At 38.8% G+C, this 12,944-nt stretch overlaps 1 protein-coding gene across 2 annotated transcripts in view; it reads right to left on the bottom strand.

The window, feature by feature from the left end:
• Positions 1-12,074, bottom strand: part of pcdh15a (protocadherin-related 15a) — a 351,466-nt gene extending 339,392 nt beyond the window's left edge. Inside the window, exon 1 of one of the 2 annotated variants that reach the window (XM_073873588.1) lies at positions 11,698-12,074. The gene's annotated coding sequence lies outside the window, so the exon portion shown is untranslated. The remainder of the gene's footprint in view (positions 1-11,697) is intronic. The other variant, XM_073873587.1, reaches the window with a different exon arrangement.
• Positions 12,075-12,944: the final 870 nt, after the last annotated feature.

The raw sequence follows: 12,944 nt of genomic DNA, 5'->3' as shown, positions 1-12,944 counted from the left end.
GTCAAACCCTTAGTTTCCAGTCGGTCGTTAGTATGAATTCATTACTGTTGGATCTTACATACATTATATTATACCAAATATTATACATTAACCCCAAATCTAAGCGAAGTTTGAGGACTTGCGAAGTTTAAAGTTTGAGGACTTGACAAAGTAGGCTATCATCATTTAAACCCTTAAACAGACTCCAAATAAGAGCCCGGAGCAAACGAAAAAACGCATCTACATAACCGACTGCTCAGTCAACATATATCTATCTCATGATTTGTTGATGCGGGCGGTGGAGAAGCACGTTTAATAACACGTGAGCCCTCACTGAGCCAGTTGCCAAATATGGCGCGGCGCGGCCAAACCCGGAGATAAAAGAAAAAAAACTTAAATTCGTCTGCAATCTGCATTGCCAAACAATCAGAAATATATACGAATTAATGTTCATGTATATCTTACATTTAAGTCTGTAAAAGAGTATAGATGAAGTGAAAAAACATTAAATAAGTTGTAACCCTTTGGTGGCACATTAAAAACAAACAAACATTCGAATAGCATTTTTTTAATTCGAATTATTATTGCCGATCGAATATTCGAATATCCGTGCCCATCCCTAAGTCATACCTCTGCAATTACTTGATCGCTTGTGTTTTAGAAGTATGCTCAAACTCTAATGACAGTAATGATTGCGGATGTGATGGTAGAGAAAAAAAAGAGAAAGAACGGCCCCTTAAGATTAAGCTATTATACGCATTTTTTTCAGGACATTCTTGCGAGCCGGTGGCAACTTGTCCACGACCCGGTGGTTAGGGACCTCTGGGCTAGAGGAAGAGTTTTGTGCAGCATTTAGTGCAAATATTTTTTTTTCAGGTAATAGGCTACATATTATTTATCAGTGTGTTATACGCGAATAAATAATAATGAAAAAAGTTCAAAAGTCGGACTGCAAGCGAATGAGCCTTACAGGAAAGCATAGTTGCTATTCAAACCCTTATTAAAACCCTTATTAAAATGTAATCTGTTAGTACCTGATCTGTTTAACTGTATTTCATTGGTATATGTCTGCTAAGGTGTTCAATTAAAATTTGTCCGAACCCGTTTTCATTCATTTTTTTATTTTTGATCTGAGCGCACATTCGGAAAACGAGTCGTATGATTTTCGATCAGGAAATAAATAATAGAAAAACAACTAGTTTTTCTTTATCTTTTTGGTTTTGATTTGAAAGAAACGAATGAAGGAATTATACACGGGGCCATTTTTGTCAACTGTTATTGTAAAATAAAAAAGTCTGATAAAAATAAAATAAAAAATACGGACTTCAAATTAATCCAGCGGGCCAGAAAATATTGCTGGCGGGCCACCTTTGGCCCGCGGGCCGCCTGTTGCCGACCCCTGCCATATTGGTTTCAGCTCAGAATTTTAATTTCAGTGCATCACTACTGCTAATATCCAGCATACTGTTCCCATTCAATCTCCTAAGTTTATCCCACCTGCCAAAACCCTGAGTATATCTCCCACTCACTCACAACCCTGTCAGACCTCATGTCTCTCCCCTAAATGAACCCTTTTCTACAGCAGATCCAGAGTCTACATCATTACACACTTATTGTGTTCCTCCAAACCCTGTTGTTCTCTCCTAAACATCTCTCTTAACCCCTGTCTGGGCCTGTAAACTAGCTCCAAATACATTAGCACTCCATGACGCTCCAGAGCGCAGATTCCCGACCTCCTTGAATGTTCTTTTTCTGTTTGAGCTCTAAACCTCGGCCTCCGCTGGCCTCCCCTGCTGCTGTCTTCCCGGGGAGTCCCAGTGGACGGAAGCTGATTAGAGATGAATCAGTAGACTTTTGGGGTCTGACTGAGTTAAAGGTACATGCTGGAGACATCTGGTTTGGCCTAGCTCTTTTCTTCACACATCAGAGCCCATATACTTGGCAGAAAGATCATTTAGGTTATATTCATATATTCAGCTGGCACAGAGACAACCATGAAAATCTAACATCTACACTGCATAACAGGGGTTCTCAAAAACTGGTTTGAGCCCCTTTTGGCAACCCCTGTGATTCATCCACTAACAGAATGAATTGCGTTTACTTTGGACGCTCACAGGTGGCAAATTACTCTCTGGGTCGGTTTAAGCACATTTTTGTTTACTGGCCGTCTTTGTAGCCAACAGTTCATGTGATATTTTAAGCACAGAGGCTGCATATAGTTTTAGCTTACTTGGTTAAAACATTTAGTTTGTTGTGTGTTTGGAATTCAGTTCAACATAAACATAGTAGTGTGCACTGTAACTTTGACCCACAATTCTCAATATAATATTCAACCGTTCAGTATGACCTTCACGGTTCAGTACCATAGATTGCATCAAACATAGACGTAGTGTCCGTGACGTCCGTGAAGCCCAAAGTGGGCACAGCCGGCGTCGCCATCTTGGCAGCGTGTCACTCCCAGACAACCCAAAATGGGCAAAGAGGAGGAGCATGGATGGAACTGAGGTGCCTGATTGCAGAAACCACGCCTGCCAAGCACGATGGTGGTGACAGGGTTAGGCCACGGCCTTAATTATGCAGAACTTTAAGGCTTAATATAATTCAAATGGATAAGTTACAAAAATAATTTGTCATAAAGGGCAAAATTAGCTATATAGACCAAAAACATGCTTTGTACCAGGCTGTAAAGTTGGACATTTTAACATTAGCGGTCTATGAGATTGTCTCACTTTTGTCTCTAGGGGCCAGTTGATGAATTGCAAGTCACTTCCATGTTGGATAGAGAAACCCGAAAGTTGCCCCATGTTCAGTACGCACATGTGAATTGCGCTTTTTCCATTAAAATAATTTCTGCACGTTTTATCATTCTCTTCCTTCGTGTGTGTTTGTAACACCTCCAATCACTCAAATCACTAGGGCCGCTTATAGGGCCCTATAATTTCCGCGATCATGGAATCGCGGACGGAATTGCGGAATTGGCTAATTAACACGGAATGTAGTATTAACGCGGAATTTTGCGGAATTTTACATATTTTGAATAAAATTATGTTTTTGTGTGGGAGACTAACGTATGTCTGGGGGAAATGCAGACCGGGGGAAGTAGATCTGGGCGACACGCCCCCTCCCGTCGTTTCAGACCCCTCCAAAACACTGAAACCATGGCGAAGCGGCTCTCCACGACTCTGCTTTCGTCAGCGAAAAAATTAAGAAATTCGACGCTAAGCACTTAGTTCCGAGCAGGTCTCACATTACTTTTTTGTGACCGGAGAACTGTTATTTTGGAAGTTTTGTCAACACTCTGTTCACGGTGAGCGCAAAGATACATGCACTCTCTCATCCACGTCTGTCTCACAGTACCTCTCTCACGTGCACGCGCTCACGCATCCGCGTCTGAAGTGCGAACACAAATCCTCATGTATTTGTTCAGTTTTATGCATTTCAAGCGAGCTGAGGCAAACTAACTATCCCTCGCATTTAAAATATAATCATCTGCATCATGGCGCTGCTCTCTGTCTCTCTTTCGCTCGCACGTGCAAAGAGCTGCGTGCTCATGCTGTCCTAAGTCAGATCACTATCCTGTGTATGTTTGTAAAGTTATATGCATTTCAAGCGATTGTGTATAAAATATGGATTGCGTTCCGCTGGATTGATGTGTTTAAGGCACTTCTGAAGGCACCACTGCGTTGACACCTTGTTGTAGCCTCAAGCAACAACACTAAACAATGCATTGAATTGAGTTGTGTGTGTGTGTGTGCGCGTGCGTGTGTATGTGCGTGTGTAAATGCATCTTTTATAGTCATTAAGTAATCCTGTTATCCAGTTTTTCACCCAAAAATATTTACATTTTAATCATTAACATTAAAGGCACACTCTTTTTATGACTAAAATAAAAATAAAGGGTAAAAAATATAATTGTCAAAAATTAAAATGGATAAAACAGAATTTGCAAAAATTAAAACGGAGAAAACGGAATTTGGGAAAAAATAAAACGGAATTTGGGAAAAAATAAAACGGATTTTATAGGGCCCTACGCTTAACTATGCTTGCACTGCTGGTGTGAGATTTCACATACACAAACGCTTTAACTAAAGCGAGAAGCCACAGCTTCTAAGTGATGCAGTGTTTCCCATTCATTTCTAATTTGTGCCACAAGTGTTAGAAACTCTTTCGCTAGATTTAGTGACTTTTGTTCAAAAGAGGCACATAATGACAAAGCTACAGGTAGTGTCTTTTTTGGATAAACCTTAGATTTCATTCAGTGTGAAAATGTCGCCAGTACTAGTCTAGCTTTCCCAGCAGGGATCTTCTCTTTCTCTGCATCTACTCTTTCACCGCACAATCCATTCACTGTCCAGTGGCCGATTCTTGAAGGAAAGAGTACAAAACAGTGTTTCCAAAACCTGTCACTGTTATTGACTGTTCGGATATACTGTAAACATGAACACAGTTTGTCTGTAAATAAGCACATGGCTACCCAAACAGAGGCTGTGCCAAAATCACTTCTTTTTAAGGTGTGTGTAGTGATTTTTTCAGACGATGTTGCGGTTATAAATCTGAACCAACAACAGAAAATATGTAAATGCGAACAGGCAATAGCCTGCATTGAAACAAAGAATGTTCAAAGAGAACTGAAGTTGCAACTCAAAAACTATGCGATGATTTTAAGTTCATTTTTGCATTTACATAAAAAAGAATTACAATTAAAAAATACATTTCCTATTTAACATCTCACTGTTCCTGTCACCTAAGCATTAAGGAAAAATAATGGGCCAAATCATCAGAAACAAAATGTGATGAGAAAACCGAGGACTAACTTTGTTGTTGCCTAATAATTCTAGAGCTGGTCTGCATACCTTTTTTTGAAGTTCAAAGCTTCAGTAGTTATAAACTCAGAATATTCAATCGGATTTTGCGAGAAATTTAACGTTATTTACAACATTATTAGCATTTTTGCTGAGTATGCTGAGCGTGATCTTATTCTCGTGGTGTTTGCTGTTGGCAAACCAGTCTTTCACCGCCCCCTATAGATGGTATGCATTGACGTCACTTTTCCATATGAGCACGCCGGAGCTCGCCCTGTTGAGTGGCAAAACATTTAGTAAATTGCTGGCTGTTCTAGCAGCGGCCGCAAAAATCTCAGTATAACTGACAATTATCAGAAAAAATTACATTTTGTTGGACTTGATAGTGACCCTAGCATCTTGTCCACATATACGTGGTCAGTGGACGTTGGCATGGACGATCCATTTACTTTTCCTTTCAGTGTTTTTTGGCCGTCTGTAAAACGATATCTAAGAATTCTTGTTAAATCTGTTAGTAAAGTATATCGCACAACAGCATTTCCCCATTTTGACGCATTTCACTGTTTTTGCTGATTTTACACTGTACACAAATTCTGCCGCTCTGTCTTTTGCCACTCAGTGGGCGTAACCGCAGAGACTTTCACCGAAGGTGACGTCACATGCATAGCCTCTATTCTTGTGGTATTTGCTGTTGGCTGTCTCTCAGCGCCCCCTATAGAGCAGAAGCATAAAGTGCACTTCCTGCTTGGCATAGGCTCTGCAATAACGCTAATGAAAAAACATATTATTCTCATTATAGTTTAAATCTTAAAAGAATATTCGAATCTCAAAATTGAAAATCGAATGTCAACCCGGCAAACGATTATTTGAAGAGTCAAATATTCTCGTCCAGCTACTAATAACATTTTGCTCTCTCACAGCATTTGTATTGTGGTCAACCTCCTTTAATCTTTCGTAAACTATCATACAAAATCCATTTTTCAGATGAACACTTTAAGAACCCCTTTAAAATATTGTTAAAATACCTGTGTCTGGTAATAAACTGTAAATTCGCAAATAATAATAATAATAAAAATAATTTACTCTACATTGTGGAAACTTCCTGTTTTTCTTTCACTTCTAAGGCTTTGCATCAGTCTCAAGATGCTGCTTTACTACCCATGTATCTTTCCATCTTGATCTCTCTCCAGCTGTTTACCTGAGTTGTTCTCTCTCTTTGCTACTCTCTACCTTACAGCTTTTCTCTCCTTCCATCTTCGACTGCTGGGCTGTGAGAATGGAAATCATTTCAGGCATCGCTACCCACGGCTAATGCTGAAATGTGTTCCCTAAGGTGTCCACAGTGCATGTGAACACAGTCATGTCTAAGCCCAGATACCACGCAGCCTGATACGGCAAACGTTCAAACAACCCAGTGGCATATAATACATTTCTCACTATTCCATGCATGCACACACATCATCATCAGCGGCTGCAGCCCCTTCTTATCTCCTTAACAAGTCATGGTGAGTTCTAAAGATGTATGTATATGCGTTAAGGTCAGAGGTCAAGTTCAACACAAGCTGGATAAAGGTCAAGACCTGACTGTAATTGCTTCAGGGATCCTTAAACTATGTCATAGTACGGCTCCCATTTGTAACACTTGACTGGTCAGAAGTGCTTATAGCAGCATGATGCTCATACTACTTCCACCGTGCTGTGACCACTACCCGCTATTAAACTGTCCAGAGACAGTTTTACAACCCTAGAAACTTTCATGAAAGATGTTAATATAAAACAAGAGTTCCTTTTAAACTTTAAACAATTAAGAAGTTTTTCTCTGTTAAGAAGTAAGCATTAAGATAACACCTATGTATACATTACCTATATGATCTTATTTGTATGACACAAATAAGATCATACGAATTCATGCGAATTATCCACATTGTAAAATGTTTACGAATTGCCATAAGATTGCGTTGGTATAACCTCGATTATGGGCAAAATCATAATCACAATTATTTAAAAAGATTACTGTGTGACTTTGAAAAAACAAAGTTTAACCTTTTTCTTACGTAGGTGTTGCAATAGGTTACACGTTTTAAAGCAGTGGTGCCTTTAGAAGTGCCTTACAAACACATCGGTCCAGCAGAAGGCAGTTTATATTTTAATTGCACAATAATTGTTTACCTCGATTGTCTTGTTTTTGTAATTGTTTAAATCAAACATTTAAATTGAAAAACGATTAATTGCACATTGTGATATTATCACGAATTTCTGAGTTTTTTTGTGATCGTATAACGAATTTCTGTTTTCGTGTGACTATCACGTATTGGTTACTCAACTGTTTTGTCCTATATTCTTACCATTGTTGCTTCGGTTTAGGGTTAGTTTACATAAAATGACATTCCTACCCAAACCCAACTCTAACCCTAACACCAGGCGACATATAAAAAAATGTATCAGAAAAAATAGAATAAACCAATATAGGGCTGTGTATCGCCAACAATTCCCCGATACGATACGTATCCCGATACAAGGGCCCCGATACGATGCGCATCACGATACAAGGCTATTTTGAATTATATTTTTGTTCAGAATTTAGTAACATTATTACTATTATTTTTGTTATTATTTGTTTATTGTACATTGAATAAGCAGTGTGGTAACAGTTGTGTTTTTGCCATTCATTTATTAGCTATTAGAAATACTTAAAATCCCAGAGTTAGTACTTAACTTATGTTTTTTTTAAAAGCAGTTTTACAAAGATGGTGCCTTACTCTTGTCTCTCATTATTCTACATCAATGAATATATCTATAAACATGCAGTCAGACTTAATACTATTTAATAGAAATCAGACTATTAATGTGACAGTTATAGTTTGAAGTTGCTCTGTATCTCTTCTCTAGACATACACTTTTCACATGCAAATCTTTGTCGTGTTACTTCTCAAATGCGTTAGTACTGTTTTATAAGAGCATGGCTAATAAAGCCCTTTGCAGTAGTACAGGCTAAGATATCCGCGCTTTCATACTGAACTCATTGACTTTAATGCGCGAGAGCGCGAGTACGCGGCTCACTATGCAGACACATGCGCCAGCGAGACAGACACGCAAAATGAAAGTATACCCCGCTACCTTTAACTCTACGTACTCCGCACGTTCTTTCCATATGAATCACGGATCAACAGCAATTCATCACGTTACTTTTAAAAGTGCATCCGAATCGATACGGAAGGTGCTGTATCGATGCGCGCATCGTCAGTCGTCCATGACGATGTATCGTCGTATCGATATTTTGAACACAGCACTAAACCAATACATAAAGTGCACTCTAATGCAAGCACCAAATCTAACTCTAAACCGAAGCGACAATGGTTTGAAGTTGAGTAACCAATACGTGATAATCACACGAAAACAGGAATTCGTTATACGATCACAAAAAACAATAAAAAATGTACGTGATTACATCACGTAACCTTGTGAGACTGGGTGGGTAGGCAAGTTCGGTCCTAGAGAGCCGCAGTCCTGCATATTTTAGCCCAAGCACTGATAATCTAACCTGATGTCTAAATCCTAAAGACATTGATTAGCTTGTTCAGGTGTGTTTGATTAGGGTTGGAACTAAACTCTGCAGGACTGCGGCTCTGTAGGACCGAACTTGCCTACACCCGGGGTAGGCTATAACAACATCACTGCATACAGCCCATGATGTTTAACTTTACTAGTATAACTTCACAATCTTGACAAATAACCTCAGTGATATATAATCTCAGTGTAACCTCAATAGTGAATAACCTCATTGCTTGCCTTTGTATTTTTAAGGTCACAGGCTTCAACAATGCAAAAAAGAGTTTCAAAATCACTACTAACAGGATAAAATTGTACATTATTTGTTCCAATGCTCTGTAAATGAGAAATAAAAGATATAGCAAGCCAGAGGGGAATATCAATGTCACAGAGTTTCGTCACTATTATGACAAAAATGTTCACAGTGACTTCAACTACGGACTGATGGCAAAGCTCTTTATCAGTGGTTTCCAAACTTTTCGGCATGCGGCCCCCCTTATGAACGGTGAATCCCTTTGTGCTCCCTCCGCAAGAAGATTTATAACTTAAAACAAAGGTTTAACTACATGATAAAATAATGTATTTTATAAATTGTAACAAAACTGGGGGCCCATGGCCTGGCACAATCCAAACCCCCCCTCACCATTTTATACTCTCATCTAAAGGATTATTAGGAACACCATACTAATACTGTGTTTGACCTCCTTTCGCCTTCAGAACTGCCTTAATTCTACGTGGCATTGATTCAACAAGGTGCTGAGAAATGTTGGCCCATATTGATAGGATAGCATCTTGCAGTTGATGGAGATTTGTGGGATGCACATCCAGGGCACTAAGCCTCCCGTTCCACCACATCCCAAAGATGCTCTATTGGGTTGAGATCTGGTGACTGTGGGGGCTATTTTAGTACAGTGAACTCATTGTCATGTTCAAGAAACCAATTTGAAATGATTCGAGCTTTGTGACATGGTGCATATCCTGCTGGTAGTAGACATCAGAGGATGGGTACATGGTGGTCATAAAGAGATGGACATGGTCAGAAACAATGCTCAGGTAGGCTGTGGCATTTAAACAATGTCCAATTGGCCCTAAGGGGCCTATGTGCCAAAAACATCCCCCACACCATTACACCATTGCACTAATGAGAAATTGAGCAGGTGTTCCTAATAATCCTTTAGGTGAGTGTATTGTAAGTTATGTTGATAATGATATGCATTCAGCTGTATCATCCCCAAACTAATGAAGCCTTTGTTTACTGAAACTTCACACTGAAACATGAACATTTATTTATGACATCACCCTGTCTGTCTGTCTGTCTGTCTGTCTCTCTCTCTCTCTCTCTCTCTCTCTCTCTCTCACACACACACACACACGTTTGTTTCACTATGTCGGTGTGGTCATTCTATTGACCTCACCAGTTTAGATTTAAAGGTGCAGTAGAACGTATATGCTAATTAATGCTATATGCTAGCGTTTAGGCTGAAGTTCTACTGTTGACATTACAGTTAAGTTTTGCAGGTCCATACTGAAAAAACACAAATAACCACTCAGAAACGTTCATTAACAATCTCAAAATAATTGATTATTCCTCAAAATCTGTATCTTCATCTGACTCAAACATAAGGTCTGTTACACACACAGCTTTTCTAAAGATCTGTTCCGACAAAAGCCAATCAGAGCAGAGCTCCTCATCATTATTCATGACCATTTCAAATAAGGTAATAATAGACCATTTACAGGGCTCCAGACTAACTTTTTTCACTAGGAGCACAGTTGCCCCCAACTGAAAATTTTAGGGGCGCAACCAGAAAATTTAGGGGCACAAACTGTTAATCAACATGCTATCCAAATATTTAAATTTCTACTAATTTCCACTGTATTACTAATAAATACTTTAATGATAGATACAGAAAGTACAATGTGCTGTTTTCAAATTCAGTGTCACATCACAAAAAAGGTCAAATTTACTGGTCGCACATGTGCAACTGGATGTAAAATTCAGTGGCACACTCTCCAATTTTGGTGGCAAAATGCCCCCATTTGGGGGCAGTCTGGAGCCCTGATTTATAAGGGCAAATCCTAGGGTTGTAAAGTATGTAATACCGTCTCTGTATTATTTTTCCACCTAAAGGGATAGTTTACCCAAAAATGAAAATTCTGTCATCATTTACTCACCCTCATGTTGTTACAAACTATTGTATTCTTTTTTTCCTACTATAGAAGTGAATGGGGTCCACAAACGGTTTGGTTACAAATGATCGGTCACATTTCTCAAAATATCTTCCTTTGTGTTCTTCAAAACAAAGAAATGTATGCAGTTTGTAACAATATGAGAGTAAGTAAATGATCACACAATTTTCATTTTTGGGTGAACTATCCCTTTAATAAAGCCACATACCAGTATGTAGATATCAGAGAACAATTCAACATATTATTTCAGTGCATTCTTTGGCACCATTAAAGTAAAACCTAATATGGCGATTTACTCTATGAGTCTTTCTGTGAGGACGAGTCCTCAAAAGTTGGCTGTAGTGCGGACACTGGACCTCACAAACATACCTAAAACCTGTACACAGACACGCGCACAAACTCGTACACACTCGGATACACATGCGCGCACATGATGTCAGCTGAACGCAGATGTCAAACGGGCTCCTGTCTCACTGAACTGTTCATTACGCCAGTGGCACGTCACCAGCTCATTATTCAACCTTAACTCGTAAATTCTGAGAAACATATGAATTTAATAAGTAGTCAGCAGTGTGGAAAATATCAATACTCATGGCACATCAAAAGGCCTCGTGCATCATAAATAAATGATTGCATCACTGCACAAGAAAGTATGATTGATCAGAAATGCAGAATGATAATGCACTCTTGTAAATGGGCTTGATAAATTGGACAATTAATTCAGACTTCATGTTTCTAACTGATGGATGAGTTAAATTACGTGGTTAATGGAAATGAATGAAAGAGAAAAGTTTAATCCAGAATCCATCATCAACCCACTGTAAATGATTCCGAAATGAATATCGCATTGACTTCATTTAACCAGGCATGACTTGAACGAATCAAAAAACTTCATACAAGAAATGAATCGACGTTTCCCCCTCAGGTGGACTGAGAGGACTAAAGATGCAGATCTATGAGGTAAAGAAATAAAATGTTTGTGTGATCTCATTGTAATCCTAAATTCAGCTCTAGTTTGCCGCGAGTGAATCAAGATTTACTTCAAGACCTCTGTCATCTAACGTTAATCCCATCAACAACATCCATTTCAAAAGGATCAAGAGAATCGCGGAGATCAACTAATGACACTTTTCTGAATCACGATAGGTTATTTTTATTCATAAAACTGCTTACTCACGCGAATTAGTTGAGTTATCCCTTCATTTTCCCTCACGTTTGCAGCAACAGTTACGCGCTCAATCCCGCGCGCCGCTGAAACGATTCATTTCCCTCCTGTCAGGAATTTACCGGACGGTCACTCAAACGTTAACCCAGCATGTCGGTTTAAAATCCACGCAGTGTCTCTCCATACAGACTCACGCGAAGAATCCCGCATCCGTCTTTGTCGCGTGTGTCCCGATCGGACGATTAAAAAAACAACGAATTTAGCTTGTCGAATTCAAGACGTCAGTCCACAAATGACGGCAAAAGTACCGCGGCTGACTGGCCGAATGAAAGTAAAACGCACCTCACACAAGCCTCATTCAGCCCTCCCTCTCTCTCTCTCTCTCTCTCTCTCTCTCTCTCTCTCTCTCTCTCTCTCTCTCTCTCTCTCTCTCTCTCTCATGAGGTAATAATCTCATTACGGTCCTCTGGTCAGGACTAAAGGTGATGGCAGGTAACTCTTGAATCGTGGTGAGTCAACTCCTCAGCGTCCAGCAGGATCTGGTTCATCTCACAAAGCCGATCAAGAAGAACATGTCCACCAGGTCTGTACTTCACCACAATATTAATTAACATGATAATAAATTGTATTTTGCATTAGGGAAATGAAGGAACACAAACATTTATTGTGATTTCTCATGCTGAGCTCACATTACCGTAATGCAAATACTGTATCTAAGGGTGAATTCAAGTTAATTGGATGCTTTTGACAGTCATCTCGTTGTGAAATATGTCCCAATTTACTTGAATTCATCCTACATGAATATACTGTAAATGTATTATTACATAATGGTACATTTTGCAGATAAAGAAACATTTTTACTCTTATTATTAACTGAAAATAAGGATAAAAAATGAATCATTGGGAATGATTACAAATTAAAGGTAAAACATGCCGATACATCACTTTATGGCACAGTAATGTAATAATTGAAAAATTATTTTCAAGAAAAGAAATTCTTCGTTTTTTTTTTGTCTTGTTTTCAGTAACAATATCTACAAATTCTTAAATTAAGATGCTTTTTCTTGATGAGCAAAACGACCCAGGAAAATAAGTCTTGTTTTTGGACCAAAAATATCAAGTTTGGGTGGTTTTGTGCATAAAACAAGCAAAAAAATCTGCCAATGGGGTATTTTTGGTCTAAAAACTAGACTTATTTTCTTGGGTCGTTTTGCTCATCAAGAAAAAGCAGCTTAATTTAAGATTTTTTTTAATATTTT

This window comes from Misgurnus anguillicaudatus, chromosome 11, assembly GCF_027580225.2.
Source record: "Misgurnus anguillicaudatus chromosome 11, ASM2758022v2, whole genome shotgun sequence".
NCBI classification, from domain to species: Eukaryota; Metazoa; Chordata; class Actinopteri; order Cypriniformes; family Cobitidae; genus Misgurnus; species Misgurnus anguillicaudatus.
Note: the sequence above shows the minus strand (reverse complement) of the source record. Positions and strands in the feature narration are given on the sequence as shown.